At 41.0% G+C, this 14,066-nt stretch overlaps 1 protein-coding gene across 3 annotated transcripts in view; it reads left to right on the forward strand.

The window, feature by feature from the left end:
* The window catches only part of LOC129727163 (uncharacterized), a 399,476-nt gene that overhangs the window by 243,670 nt on the left and 141,740 nt on the right, over nt 1-14,066 (forward strand). The gene's annotated exons all lie outside the window — the stretch shown is intronic.

Raw genomic sequence — 14,066 nt, forward strand, 5'->3', positions numbered from 1 at the left:
GGCTGGATAAGAGAATAAGGACCACATGTGGGGTCTCTTTAATTCCAGTAGGCGCACTTGGCCTCGATGATACGCATTATCCAGCCGTTCAGCTGCTTGATAGCGTCTTTAACTCCTCTTATCGTGGGGATGGTATGTCTTCGTCATCCACTGTGCTGACGAAGTCGTTCCTCTAGCAGTCTAGGTCCTCTGTGTAGAATAATGAATACTTACAGAGAAAAACGGAAACGGTTAGCGAAAAAGTCCGTGATATATCTTCTTGAAAAAGAAAGCGCGGCGAAATAAAAGTATGCGAGAAAAAATGTTTAATTGTCTGGTCTACAAGAGTGAAACTTAGCGAGTGAGTAAGTGACAAATATATGATGGCGGTAGCGAACTGCTTCGGTAATCCGTCGCTCGTCGTGGTGTTAGTGTTCACCAACAGACTCGATCGTAGATGAAACAACACGATGGGCTCATGTTTTACAAAAGGTGATCATTAATAACTCCTACACTGCCGTTTCAAGCATAGTAGTCACAGCGTACATAAGGATTGTGTAGAACATGGGACAACTATGCTTGGAACGGCAGTGTAGGAGTTATTAACGATCTCCGTAATTAGCACCGAATGTCATTTACCAAGGCCCATGTGCATCAGCATTTCCCGGCAATGCACGGTACTCAAAGGCTTGGTTAGTGCGTCCGCGATCGCTTTATCCGACGGGCAATAAAAAAGCTTTAAATTGCCTTGATCGCAGAGATTCTTCACGAAATGCTTTTTGGTGTCAATGTGTTCTGACCGTTTGTTGGTACGCTCCACTTTCACGAAGCCAAGCAACTCTGGTTGTCCTCGAATATGGTTGTCGCCTTGCTAGTATCATCCCCGAGCTCATTGAGCAGCCTGCGCAACCAGATCAGCTCTTGGGCCGCCTCACTTAGCGAGACATACGCGGCCTCCATTGAGGACAAGCTTACGCATGTTTGGCGCCGACTTACCCATGCGATGAATCCGAAAATAAAGAAAAATATAAATCCTGTAGTCGTATCCAACAAAACTTCAGTCACTTTCTGGTCCGAATTTGAGTTGAAGCTGCTTGGTCTCCTTTAAGTACTTTGCGACACGTTTCGCAGCTTTCGAATCTCTTTCCGTTGGTCGGCTTACGCATCTTCCGCGAATAGAGACGCACGCTGCGATGTCCGTTCTGGCATTCACTGCGACGTACAACAGGTCGCTAACTGGACAGATATCATGACTCCAGAGGTGTTTTCGATGCGTTACATTCGCCCGTCACAAATTTGGTCAGCAGCGTCTCGATAAGCCAGTCAAACGAATTCTGTAGTATCCCTAATCGCGCAGAACCTCCAATCCCAGACACTAATGGACTGGTCCTAGATTGGTTGCTTCGAATGCGTCAGGAAGGGCGGCATAAACGGCGCGTATAACGCTCTCGATTTCACAACTCACCAGTAGGTCGTCGACACACACCAAAAGCATAACTGTTTTTTCACCGTTTTCTCGTAAATACAAACAAGGATCGGACTGGCACTTCCACGTGTGGTTCTCAGAATGTGATTGCAAATCCGCATCCATTGCGTTGTTCCATTCGCTCCCTGGGCGTCTCACCACCCGCAAGTCTCCTTCGATCTGGTCGAATCATCGTGCACACTGCACTCCTCTATTCTTGGTGCCAGTAGGGTTGCTGAAGAGAGGTGGTTTCACAAGGTTGTCGTCCGGCATTGTTACGACGTGATCGGTCCTATTAACCTTTGCTAGGTGTACAATCGGGTTTTTTCCAGGCAGTGTTCATGCGCCTTCGACATTCTTTTTTTTCCTTCGATTCTCCATTGTTCTCGAACGCGAATCTCTCTTAGACTGCCGTTAGGCATTGCTTCAAGGAGAAGAGCAATTGTGCCTATTGCGCCCCCTATTTTTTAACGCTTTGGCTGATCACGTAAAGGCAGAGTTAGCCTTTACTGGCATTTCGATGGGTGTTCCGTCGCTTGGTGCCTTACAACGTGAGAACGATCTGGGAAGCAGTCATGATGACTGCTCTCCAGACGCTGTCGTTGTCGCACATACTTCGCTATTTTCCGGAGTAGTATCCGGCCCGCTTACTGTCAACATTTCACTCTTTAGCGCCTTATGAGCAACTATGTCGCCCCCGATTGGCGTAAATCATGAAAGGGTATCTAGTCCAAAAACTGACTCCCACCATTTGATTTCTTCTTCTGCCTGATTCCCACCAGGCAATGAACGCGGAACGTACTGGAAGGCCTGCCTGGTTTTACAGGATGGAGACTCTTGCAGCAGTTTGTCATCTCGACGTTGTCACACGACTTTACTAAGAGAGCTCGGTGCAAGTGCCAGACCTACGTCGTGGTATAGAACGTGTATCGACTCATATCCTCAACACTGCAACCTGTTGTCATAATAGGAGCCTTACTGGTAGTGGTCACAATCGGCGGTTTAGTGCATTTGGATGATAGGAGCGGCCTTATTTGCTCCGTCTCAGTTGCTTGTGGGTACCGTGACTTTTACGGGGAGCCGACGGCCTAGTGTACGATGACTCACCCCAAGGTACGCTCCCACTGCCGGTCCGAGATTATCTGATAGCTATCAGAGGACACACACTAGGCATGCATGCCCTCAGCGGTTGCCCAACGCCGACTCGTGGAAGCATACAGCTCTGCCGCCTTCGCTATTCTGCGTCGTTCGTTTGTATACTAACGTAGATAATCCGCAACACCTTCTGTTCGAAAATGTTGAGGAGCGTTTTTACCTGCGCGAGAAGCGTTTGTGCCTCGATTCTGCAGAGAGCTACCGGTCCTCACAGGGTTTTGTACAGCATCAACCTTGGCATCGAAGCCTCTCGCTCACATGTAGTTCGAATCATAACTTATGATGTCAAAGTCATCCGCGGAGCCCAGAACCGACCTCGTGAAAATCGTGCCCCGCATGGTGATTTTGTGAGATCCATCTGATTGAAACGATTTGGTTCGTGGTGGTGCGGGCTCCCATAAAATCCGCTTGGTAATGGTTCACGGGTTTCCTGGTAAACGGTGATAGACGATGAACCAAGATCTGCGATGAACCAAGATCTTTCTATTTTTAGACGGCATTGATGCCGTGGGTGGCAGGGTAGGGCGATAGCCCTTTTCGTAGATGGGTCAGTCGGCTCTCGCCACCAACTTGTCTGGCAGCTTTTCCTCTTCCGAAATCCTGGAAAGGACCCAGTTCAACGCTCTAAACAGCGCCTCTCTACCATGCTTGAAGAGCTCGTTCGGTAGTCCGTCTTTACCGGCTGTTGTTGTTCTTTAGCTTCTCGATCTCACAACGAACTTTATAAGTATCGGGAGCTGGTAGGTACTTGGTAATCTGCTACTGGTGCCCATTGGTTTGTAATTAGCCCTGTTCTGCCTAGTTGCCTTACCCAGTAACACTCGAGCTTTGACAAGCATTTTTGAAACTAAACAATTAACTCTGAAAACACTTTTAGAAGTGACAGTTTGGCATATGTAAAAAATAGCTTTTGGGTCAAATAGGGAAACTGTTCCAACTGCATTCATCTCAGCCCATATATTCATTTTATACAACATGAAAACACAATTGAAGACAAGAAAAAACATATATTATTAACGTATATAACGTAAACTAAACCAATCTACTAATCCATGGAATGGATTCTTCTTAGTTCACTTTAATTTGATATTGAGGGCCGTTCAATAATTACGTAAGCAACTATGGGGGAGGAGAGGTGTGCAATTTTCTTACGCTATCTTACAAGGGAGGGAGGGGGGTGAATTGATGATCTTTCGTAAGAAAAACACTGTTAATGCAGCTGTTCAAATACCCATGTTCATGAAAACGTGGACCGCAAAATTCATGAAAAGAAATTACGGAATTACTCGAATAAAGGACAGAAACGAAAACGAAGTAATGTACTTGCTGCATAATGATAAAACGAAAATAAAAATCTGTATATGCTGGCAGTAGGATCTTACTAGGGGAGAGGGAGGTATTCAAAAATCTTACGAAGTTTTACAAGGCAAAACGTGGAAAAATATGCTTACGTAATTACTGAACGGCCCCTTAAAGTCGGGCGTCTGCTCTCGAAAACTCATTTATTTCAATGACCTACCTCAGAATACACAATTCGTGCATTGCTCTATACGGCTACAACGGGACTCGTTCAGCTCGCGTCAGATTTCAAACGTTAATATCAGCATAACCACATGATGGATAACAATAACCAATATGTTGTTGGATAGATAAAATGTTGGACAATCTTGTAACACGCTAGTTATCATTATTATTTTATTGTTATGCGGTAAAAATTGATGAAAAGTTTCAAGGACAAATTTACGCGAACAATGAACCAATCAGATGCGAGCATTCCTGGCACAGACGACCTGAATGGACACCAAGCATTCCGTGATAGTCTCTGTATCAATATCAACCGTACAGTGTATGTAGAGCGGAGCGCCGCAGTTCTCTCTATGATTGCAGCGGTACACTTTTATTCGTATATTCTAGCGGTACACTGCACTGCACCGGTACTATTCCTATTGTAGCGGTAAACCTTCTATTCGTGTACAATCGAGGAAAAACTGCAATACTGCTGCTGTTATTTTTATTTCATGTTTTTATTTCTTTTTATCTTTGATATTCACTAAACATTCTCGACCAGCAGAAAATCGGAATAGTAGATTGCTAAACATACAAACTTTTAGAAGAGCATGGTCCATTTACTAAGAAGATTTTTTTTATTATTACCTCAATAAATAATATAGTATATGAGCTGTCTTCCTAGTACAGCGAATTTAACTTCTTTGGAATTGTTCATTGTTTTGCTGGAGATTGTTGATAGTTTTGTTCATCATAGCTTTATATGTTTTCCTATTCCGGCTTCGATATTATTTTCAGTGTGAGATTCATATAATAAATTTGATTTAATCAGAGTTAAGTAAGACAAAACCATTCATTATGATGATGTATTATTGGATGGGATTTTTGAGGAAATAGAGTTAATTGTGATTTAGACGCATTGCGAGAAATTGTTTCTTCAACAACAACGGTGCTTTGTCGAATAAATGTTGTTTGCACAAAATAAACACTACAATATCGCCAAGTGTAAACGATATTTTTTCGAGTGTTGGTAAATATATTTCAAAAAAAATTAAAGGGTGGCTGAAAAAAATAATGCAAGGCATTGTATAAACGAATTGATTCTGTCTGCAGATTATGTACAGTTTGTAATAAAAAAATCCCTTTAATCACAGTGTTTAGTCCCACGTCACTATTTCAATTCAAGGGCTGTATACCTTATATTATTTCATCATTAACTAACCGCTTTCCATTTTAATCACTAAACAAAATCACTCATTACACTAAGAATACTTTAATCTTTAAAATGTTCACCCAAAATTTTCAAAAACAAGCTTCAATTATCAGATATAGGGTAATCGCTGCTATATTTATCTCAGCACCTATATTCCTCTCATCATGGCTTTTTGATCAATTTATCGTCAAATTTTACCATAATTTCAACGTAAAACTTACAACCACTTGACAAAGTCGAGAAGCAAATAGATTTACTTTCAAAATTAGTAGAAATTTGACGGTAAATTGGACAAAAGAGAGAAATAAGATGAATATACGTGCACCTAGCTGTTGAGATGAATAATGGAGCGCTTACCCTATATGAGATGATTTAATACAAATCCTAAATTTCAACTATATGTATTTTCATCTGTTTTCACTGCGTTTAAGATTAAAAGTTGCCAAACCAGTTTCTGTTAATACGAAAATATCATACTAACAATGTTGAATTATTCCGACACAATTGACTGAAATCGACAACTCTGCAGTGCTTACGAAGGTTACCAATTTTGTACGTAAACTTTTTTAAACTGCTTTTTTTAAACTACAAAATTCTAATCATTTAAGTTGGAAGTCTCAAACGCAGTGTAAAAATGTAGTACTGCACAATCCACCACCACTACAGGACATGTAAGCAATTGCAATTGTAATAAGTAATTACAATAATCTGTATTATTTTTCCTTATTATTGTATTCTTTAAATACCTTCCAGTTGGTCTCAAGGTACGATGCTGGCCTGACTGAAAAGCCAGTCGTCGTAGGTTTGAGTCTTGGCTCGGGATAGACTCTAAGTATCAGTAGGATCGTAGCCCTAGCGCCGCAATTGTCCTGTGCAACAAACAGTTGTCTGCGAAGTCTGTGTATAATAAACAGAAGGTCGAGTTCCGAATTGGAATGTAGCACCAAGGCTTTGCTTAGCTTTGTGTATTCTAAATAATTTAAAGACGCTCATGTTTTGGACTACGAAATTCAAATAATTCTCGAAGCATACTCAGCAGAAAATAAGCTTGGGCATCAAAGGATTTAAATAAGATAATAAAGGTTGAATTCCAATACCACTAACGTTAATCCATAAACTGATGAAAAAGTAGGAACGTTGCCAGTTTCTTCAGTGCCAACCATCGGAGCCAACAGTGAAGATCAAGTTGGCAAATCCGTGCCATGTTGGCTATACCATAATTTTAATTGTTTGTTACACTTTCAAGGCTGAAGTGAAAAGTCAGATCTATTTCGGCCCTGAAAACTACAAAAAAGAATGACAGGAACCGCAACATTACAAACAGTCGGTTGAGTCTGTTGATCTTCGCGCTTAGTGGTTTTCATTGCTGTTTTATTCGTTGGCACAACTGTTCATGCGCATTCGCTTTAAATTTATGGCATCCAACTCTTACGACCAATTTATACTGCCACCAAACAGTAGCGTCGTTTTGTTGGTTCGACCTATCGAATCCAATCAGATTGCATGCATATCGATAAAATATCATCCAAGCTCATTTGAATACACATTTTATTAGACAATTTTATACACCGGATCAATACTTCACCTGGTTTCGAGGACGATTCTCCCCGGTTTCCGTTGGAACATACGGTCTGGTTTACATGCGTAAAATGTCACAAAGTGATGTAGGTTTTATTATTTAGGACGTAAATCATGTGCGGATTTAGTACCCATCGGGACAATATTGAATTCACATAAACTGCCAACGCAGATACGGATCTGACAAGCGCCAATGTTGAAAATATAAGCCTCTGATGAATGCCCAATATCGTTATACGACTTTGAAGCACGATTCCAGCATTGAAATGACAGCACTTACTCAAAGCAAGCGTTCACATATTCGGGCGAATTCCGCCCATACACGCTAATAATCATATAGTTCCCAATTTGATAATCCATCAAACCGTACACCCATCTGACTTTGATTAGTACACCCACTGGAAACGTGGCAGTAAAGTTGATTTAATTTTCTCCGTTCTGTTTTCGAATAGCAACGCTACAGCTCGAATCCGTATCCGGGGGAAGATATACGTGCCAAAGCAAAACTTTTTCGCAGCGAGCAGCTCTTTCCGGAAATGTTGTGTCGCAAATATTTATTCTGCTCCTAATCTCAAATATTCAGGCACGTAGCATAGCCAGCAGGACTGCTGTTTCCCTTCACCTATCTTCTGGGTACCGGAAGCGCCATCCCTGTTGGTTGACTCGAGTGCTGAGTTCGGTCGCTGAGAGGAAAGCTCGGTTTTAAAGCAGCAGATGTGCGACAACGTTGGTGACGAAAAGCACTTTGGTGAATATTTGCTCTGCTGTTTGTGTGGAAATGGTAGGAGTTTTTTTGCTCTATGAGTTAGTGTATGCTTCCTTCACGAAGCGAACTTGTGTTTGAATTATACCAACCGAACTGATGCAAGCAGAAAATTATCAATTGCAACAAATTAATCCTTATTTATTATTTGGGTACACAGCATAAATAACGTTTTATTGCAAACTGATCGTAAATTCATTTGGTACACATGATTATTCTCCCGGTCCGGTCCTAAATTTAGTTCACAAGCTTATGTTCGCCGTACTCAACAGAGCTATTCACTTAGTTGACTGGAGCCGTTAGCTATTTATGAGTGTGAGTAAAATTTTGTTTGTTTGGAGGAGTCTCCTCATCAAGCAACACAGAGAAATATCCTTTTGTGTCTATTTAGTTAAGTTTGAACATGGCAAAAAGTAGAAGAGGGTGTGTATGAGACACGCCGTAAAGTTGGCGTCTAGTGTCTGGACATCATCTTATTTCCGGAAATACCCTTTTGGACGGTATTGGACGGAGCCTTGTTTTCAGCTATGGTCAGTCGAAAGCTACGTTCTTCAAAAGAAGAATCGTTAGCATCACAAAAGCACTTTTTTCTGCATTTTGATGGACACGTGTTTAATTTTCCAATCGATTGCTATGAGCGTGAAGAAAATTCGTTGAAAATACACTAAGTTTGAACCATTTGAATTGCATACTTTTCGTTACGCTTTCAACGTTTAGATTTTCAATTTACACCCCAGAGCATTGCCGTAAGACGTAATTCTACGTCAAAAGCGATAAAACAATTTTGTTATCAAGTGCTATTCATTATTGTGCCCTAACGCTGTTATTAATTGACAATATGGATAATTTTAGAATTGCATTTATTATTTAATTGAGAGTAAACTCACGAGTACTGTACTGCGCATAGTTGTGCCATATTTATAGAAAAATTTATGAAAACTGTGGCAACTATGCACAGAACAACAACGGTGTATTGAGATGTGGAAAATTCATTTTTACTGCTTCAATTGAAAACATGTTCTCAATAGGATGGTTTGTTTTAGGTTTCATAAAGTTGGAAATTAATAGAGTTATGCCTTATTTACTGTTTTCTTCGGGCGCAGAACAGCTTGGATGTTCGGCAGGACATTACTCTGGCCAATAGTGACTGCTGACAATAGATGATGATGGCTGCTTCTCGTTTTATTATTATCTCTAGCAGCCAATTCAAACATTTCTGCAACAAGGTACTCCATTACAGTTGCCAGATCGACAGGTACTTCAGCACCAACGGACATAATTTCCATTAAGCAGCAGACGATGACTTCGACCTACCGCGAATTAAAGTCCATCACGAACGGGACTTGGTCTTTTCCTTGACTTTGTCTTCTTTGTCACGAACAGTAACTTGCAAATTCGATTGAATGGAACAGCGATGTGATGATGAACAAAATTGCTATCTGTATAACCCGTGTAATTGTCTTGGGTACCTACCGAGAGAACTGACGCAACAACCAGGTGGCGAGGTGCAGTTGTGAAATGAGTGAATTCATAGGTTTTTCGTCAACCATATGCCGTCGACAAGCCGTGGGAGGCGAATGTAGGTTTTCTCGAGCCTATCCCTCGCATATACTTGGTTTTCGACGTAATAATTCCTAGTCCAACTTTCTTAGTCTCTACTTTTAGACTGGCGTAGATTGCCTCCGCCGTCCCAAAGTTTGCCGAATCCAGAATACCTCTTCACAAAACTCGGTGTTGGGCTGCTCCTCTCCAGTCTCCATTTACACCCGCTGCTCTGGCATCCTCGTCGACAGCACACATCCAGCGCGTGCGAGGTCTGCTTTGAAGTCGTCGACCTCTATCCAGTTTTCTGCTAAATATTATCTTTGCCGGTCGCTCATCCACTCGTGATTTATGCGTCTCCGCAACACCACATTTTCTAGTTTGCCTCCAAGAATACTCGGATCGTAGGATTTTACGCTTGAAGACCCCAAGCACTCATCGACCAGCCTCCTTCCACGTCCACGATTCATGTCCGTAGAGCGCTACCGGGAGGATCAGAGTCCTATAGAGCGTAAATTTCGTGCGGATCGGTAAGCTGCGGGACCTGAGCTGGCTACGGAATCCGTAAAAAGCTCTATTCGCTGCCGCAATCCGTCTCTTCATCTCGCGGCTCACCCCGTTGTCACATGTCACGAGAGTACCAAGATAAACAAATTCGTCGACCCCTTCGAAAATATCCCCATCCATCACCACCACAGCACCAACACCCACAGAACTACCACACTCTCTGCCAGCCACCATGTTCTTCGTTTTGGCAGTGTTTATGGTGAGTCCAATTCTTGCAGCTTCCCTTTCGAGAGCCATAAAGGCCTCCTCAACAACTCTACGGTTAACACCAATTATATCAATGTCGTCCGCGAAGCCCAGAAGCATGTGAGTTTCGAGAGCCCGTCACATTGCTGCAGACCATCTAACGTCACAAACGCGTCCGAAAATTCCTCCGCTGTCCTGAAGCATGATGTGAAACCGTCAAGCACGTAACAGTTTAATTAGTTTTGTTGGAAAACCATGTTCAAGCATTATTTACCACAGCTCGTTACGTTTCACTGTATCGTAAGCCGCCTTGAGGTCAATAAACAGTCTGCAAGTTGTGTTCTCAAAACTTGTCCTGGATCTGTCTGAAGGTAAACATCTGGGCCGTTGTAGATCGCACAGGCTTCCTGCAACGGCCTAAGTCACTGGAACAAAATACGGGAGAAAATTTTGTAAGCGAAATTGAGGAGGGTTATGCCTCGATAATTTCTACAGTCGATTTTATGTCCCTTCTTGTAGATAGGGCATATGAGTCCTTCCAACCAGTCTGTAGGTAGTTGTTCTTCAGACCATACCCTCAGGATAATCTGGTGAATTGCACACACCTAAGACATCACTCGATTAAGGATAGCTTTGATAAGTCGTTATAGTTTATCTGGAATGCTGTAGTCGTGTATTGTTTGTCAAAGCTGGTATCGATCGACTGTATTATACGCTGCCTTGAAGCCCACGAAGACGTGATGTGTGGGTACGTTGACTCCCTACATTTCTGAATGATCTGCCGGAGAGTGAAAAATTGATTTGGAGTAGCGCGTGCCAGCTTGCAAAATCCTTAAAATTATACAATGAAGTGCGGTTACAAAAACCTCTTTGCCGCGTTTATAGAGCTCTACCTGTAGTCTGTCCTTACGTGCCTCTTGATTGTTTTCTAGTATCCCAGGATATCGGAAACTAGAACACTATTGTCGTTTTTGGGCACTTCAAGGTTAACTTCCCTTCCGCCTCCTTACATTGCTTCGATATCAAGTTGCTCACCACCTGTCGACCATCTCCCACTCACTCGTAGTCAAGTTTCCTTCCTCGTCCTCTTACATATCTGGAATCGGTGTGTAGCTCTTACAAGACTGGTTTACCTTCCCGTAAAACTAAAGCGTGTCATTAACCCGAAACAGTTGCTCCAGCTCTTCACGATCTTTGCCCTCCTGCTGGCGTTTTATATACCTCAGAATCGTGGTCAACTCATTTCGAACTCATCGATATTAGGCCGCGCTCTCTCTTGTTGCCTCGCATATATAGCTTTTCTCAGCTAGTTTTTTCCTCTCCATCGCTTGCTGGCATTCCTCGTCGTACCAGCCATTTTGTGGGCTCGTCGTTACCTCATCTATCGCCAAGGTTGCGGCCTCTTCGATAGTCAAGCGTAGCTTGCCCTATCCATCGTCGAGAGCCGAAGCGCATTGTTCCACCGTGGAAGGTAGTGCCTTAAGTAAGCGCATATGATTCTCGGCAGCATGCGACTTGTGCAACTACCAATGCTTTGGCCTAGAAGGGCGGTTTTCGAAAAAAAACAGCCATCAATGATAACGTGGTCAATTTGATTTGTTGCTCGGTGGTCAGGTGATCTCCAGGTGGCTTTGTCGATATCTTTGCGCGGAAAAAGGTGCTTCTAATCATCAGGTCTCGGAAAGCTGCGAAGTTGATACATCGGTGGCCGTTGTCGTATTGTTGTTCACTGATTTATACATTACTTCCCAACCAACCTGGGCCCTTTTTTTTTTTTTTTTTTTTTTAAGGGGGGATTTGTTAGTAGCTTAAGTATTTATGATAAATATTAGTAAATAATGAGTATGTGTGTCCAATCACAAATGGTGACTTCTCAACACTGTTAGAAATTTGTAATTTTAATTGTTAGGATTTGTTTGCTTTCGCAATTAGGACTTATCATTCGTAGGGATTTAAACCTACTTGTCAGAAAAGGGGAAGTAAACTTACAACTAACTTAATTGCTAACTTATTGGCTATAAAGAGAGCTTATCGTAGCAATTGAGGATTGCAACGATTTTTGTCGAAAATTGTTAATAATTTTATTTGACATAGCTTCTAATGGTTCAACACCAGTAAGTCTATGTAATTCGAGTGTACCAAACCAAGGAGGACGCTTCAAAATCATTTTCAGAATTTTATTCTGAATCCTTTGAAGCGTTTTCTTCCTTGTTGAACAGCAACTTGACCAGATCGGTACAGCATAAAGCATTGCTGGTCTAAAAATTTGTTTGTAAATCAAAAGTTTGTTCTTTAAACAAAGTTTAGAATTCCTGTTAATGAGAGGATATAAACATCTCGTATATTTGATGCACTTGGCTTGTATACTCTCAATGTGCTCTTTGAAAATAAGTTTTTTATCATAAATTAGTCCCAAGTACTTAACCTTGTCGGACCAGCCTAAAATAACCCCATTCATCTTGACAACGTGATTATTGTTTGGCTTGAGGAAAGAAGCCCTAGGCTTATGCGGAAAAATTATCATTTGAGTTTTAGAAGCATTGGGAGAGATTTTCCACTTTTGCAAGTAGGAAGAAAAAATATCTAAACTTTTCTGCAATCGACTGCATATGACACGAAGACTTTTTCCTTTTACGGAAATGCTTGTGTCATCGCAGAACAATGACTTTGTGCATCCTGGAGGCAAATCAGGAAGATCTGAAGTGAATATGTTGTACAGGACTGGACCCAAGACTGAACCTTGAGGCACACCTGCTCTGACAGGAAATCTATCAGATTTTGAATTCTGATAGACAACCTGCAGAGTTCGATCAGTAAGATAATTTTTTAAAATTTTGATTAGGAAAATTGGAAAATTAAAAGTTTGCAATTTCGCAATCAAACCTTTATGCCAAACACTGTCGAATGCTTTTTCTATGTCTAAAAGAGCAGCTCCAGTGGAATAACCTTCAGATTTGTTAGCTCGTATCATATTAGTAACTCTGAGCAATTGATGAGTTGTGGAATGCCCATGGCGGAATCCAAACTGTTCATCTGCAAAAATTGAATTTTCGTTGATGTGTGACATCATTCTGTTAAGAATAATTCTCTCAAACAGTTTACTTATTGAAGAAAGCAAACTGATTGGTCGATAACTTGAAACTTCAGCTGGGTTCTTATCCGGTTTTAAAATGGGAGTAATTTTTGCATTTTTCCATAATTTGGGAAAATATGCAATTTTGAAGCAGCAATTGAAAATTTTTACTAAAAATTCCATTATGCTCTCAGGGAGATGTTTGATTAGTATATTAAAGATTCCATCGTCACCAGGTGCTTTCATATTTTTGAAATTTTTAATAATTGATTTAATCTCATTCAAGTTAGTTTCAATTATTTCTGCAGGTAAAAAATTCTGGGAAGAAATTAAATCAAATTGACGTGTGACTTCATTTTCAATTGGACTCACAAAATTCAAATTTGAGTTATGAACACTCTCAAACTGCTGAGCAAGTCTTTGAGCCTTTTGTTCATTGGATACAAGAAAACGTTCACCATCTTTTAAAACTGGAATAGGCTTTGAAGGTTTCTTAAGAATCTTCGACAGCTTCCAAAATGGTTTTGAATATGGTTTCAATTTTTCAACTTTAGTCTCAAAATTTTGATTTCTCAGAAGAGTAAATCTATGTTTAATCTCTTTCTGTAAATCTTTATAAATAGTTTTAAAAACAGGGTCACGAGAACGTTGATATTGACGTCTGCGGACATTTTTCAAACGAATTAGAAGTTGAAGATTTTCGTCAATTATTGGTGAATCAAATTTCACTTGAGCCTTTGGAACAGAATAATTCCTGGCATCAACAATTGCACATTTTAATGCGTCCAAAGCGGAATCAATATTCACTTCGTTTTGCAAATCAAGCTCATTATTGAAATTTCTCTCAATATGAGTTTTGTATCTTTCCCAATTAGCCTTGTTATAATTAAAAACAGAGCTCATAGGGTTTAAAACTGATTCATGTGATAAAGAAAAAGTTATTGGAAGATGATCAGAATCAAAGTCAGCATGTGTGATCAAATCACTACATACATGACTTTGATCTGTAAGCACCAAATCAATTGTTGAAGGGTTTCTT

This window comes from Wyeomyia smithii, chromosome 3, assembly GCF_029784165.1.
Source record: "Wyeomyia smithii strain HCP4-BCI-WySm-NY-G18 chromosome 3, ASM2978416v1, whole genome shotgun sequence".
Lineage (NCBI taxonomy): Eukaryota > Metazoa > Arthropoda > Insecta > Diptera > Culicidae > Wyeomyia > Wyeomyia smithii.